This window comes from Aegilops tauschii, chromosome 1, assembly GCF_002575655.3.
Source record: "Aegilops tauschii subsp. strangulata cultivar AL8/78 chromosome 1, Aet v6.0, whole genome shotgun sequence".
NCBI classification, from domain to species: domain Eukaryota; kingdom Viridiplantae; phylum Streptophyta; class Magnoliopsida; order Poales; family Poaceae; genus Aegilops; species Aegilops tauschii.
This window is the reverse complement of record NC_053035.3, coordinates 474,952,328-474,954,393: the sequence shown is the minus strand read 5'-3', so window position 1 is coordinate 474,954,393 and position 2,066 is coordinate 474,952,328.

Sequence of the window (2,066 nt, the reverse complement as noted above, 5' to 3'; positions counted from 1 at the left end):
AAATAAAGTGATTTCGTCTGCTCCCTCATTGTTCTCTTGCTGCTCTCATTCGCCTCATAGATTCATAGCTCTGTTGCTAATTGCGTAGGTATGCAAGCTCCCCTCTCTTATTATTTTGCATATGCACCTTCTTACATATCATGCATGACATCACCAAGCACGCATGCAGGCAGCAACGAACTATACTTCTATCTAAATTTGTTATATTGTGGCTTAAATTGTAACCCGGTCAAACTCTTATTAGTACTACTTCAGGTTGACTGTTTACATGTATATGGATTGAGCTTATGCAACCATATATGGGCTGAACTGCATTGCCTTCTATCTAGATTATTTTTATTGTGTCTTAAACTGTAACCCAGTCGAACTTCCATTAGTAATTACATGATGATCCTATGCATATACAGTGAGATATGGATTCACTTTATGGAACTATGAAAATATATATGGGCTTCTATCAATTTTATTGGTATGATTATGTAGATTTTGTTATAATTTTTGTCAATATATACTATTTTCCTATTACATGTGCAGATGGTACAAAAATAAAGATAGGCCATGTCAAAATTTCCAGTGAGATTGCTTCCAAAATATTGATTACAGCCATATCAACGAAAGTTGTCAAAATGTGACAACAAGCCTGAAGGCCAGACAACATGTACATAGCAAGCATGGAGCACGCAAGTATAGTTTGCTTTCCTGATTTCAACATTTATCATTGCACCAGCTCTCATCTACAAAATCCCGCAGCAACACGCGGGGTACCACCTAGTCGTATTTAGCGACCGAACGCGCCTGCCGCTCGGGGCGATCGATTTCGGACAGTGGGTTGCCCTTCTAGCTGAACAGGCCGAAATTTGATCAATTGCAACTTTCTTTACTGAACTCGGAGCTTACAAATTCCAATTGAACGATAAAATTTCTATTTTCGGGCTCGGTAAATTTTAATGTGACACCATGCATTGAAGTTTTTTTTAAAGAAACTCAGATTCTATTACAAAAGTTCACTAGAAGCACGACGCATTTCAACTACCTGGACCATCGAACGACCACTACCACTGCCTGAATGAGTCGTCGACGCCCTATTGTCGTCGATCCCATACTTGAACCGGCATGACCTTGTTGATGACAAACCGGGAAGTCTTTGTGCATGGCTTACAACCTTCTATCATGTTCTACTACCAAACATACAAAATGAAGCTTTCAACTTACTGACTTGCAATGTTTCTACTTATCAAATATAAACTTAGCTACCCGGGGAAGTAAAAGCTTTGTACTGGAAACTATTAGCTTCTAATTAGCTTGCATTATCTAAGTATAAATTAAAATTTTATTTACTTCTAACAAAAACGATTCCCATAGAAATATGTATTATTTTATTTCTTAACTATGGCAGTAACATAAACAAGAAAAAAAATACACTTGGCATGCACTTAGATGGAGAGAGGGTGACTGCATTGAGATTAGTTAATTGTTAGGGTTAGTATGATGAACCAATGTTGTGTTTTGGTTGAACGAATGAGAATGGGATGTGGTTGAACGAATGAGATTAGTATGGACCATGATTAATTAACAAAATATACCTTTTAACTTCACTGGCAAGGAAACATTAACATTTACTTCTTCCGGTCCAAAATAGATGACCCAACTTTGTACTAAAGTAAGTATAAAATTGAGTCATCTATTTTGGAACGGAGGGAGTAACAAAGTGACAGTTTCCATGAAAATGACTCCATCAACATAAATATGTCAATTACCCTAGACATTTGCTTTTTTTTAGGGATATGTCCATATGTTTGCTAAATATCACAATTACAGAACGGTGGTGGCCGGGTCTAACAAAAAACTAACTCACACTATCCAGAATACTGGAGATTTTTTTTTTTTAAGATTTGGCTCACCAATTTTGAACCATCTCTATGAGGCTATGACCAAATAGAGGAATGTGTCAATAGTGCTGACCGCTCCAATTGCCAGCCCTCGTCTGCTGCCTGATAAATCAGAGGCATACGACGTCTTAACAGCCTAAGCGTGAAGGCCTGTATGCTCTTTCGAGCCTATTTGGA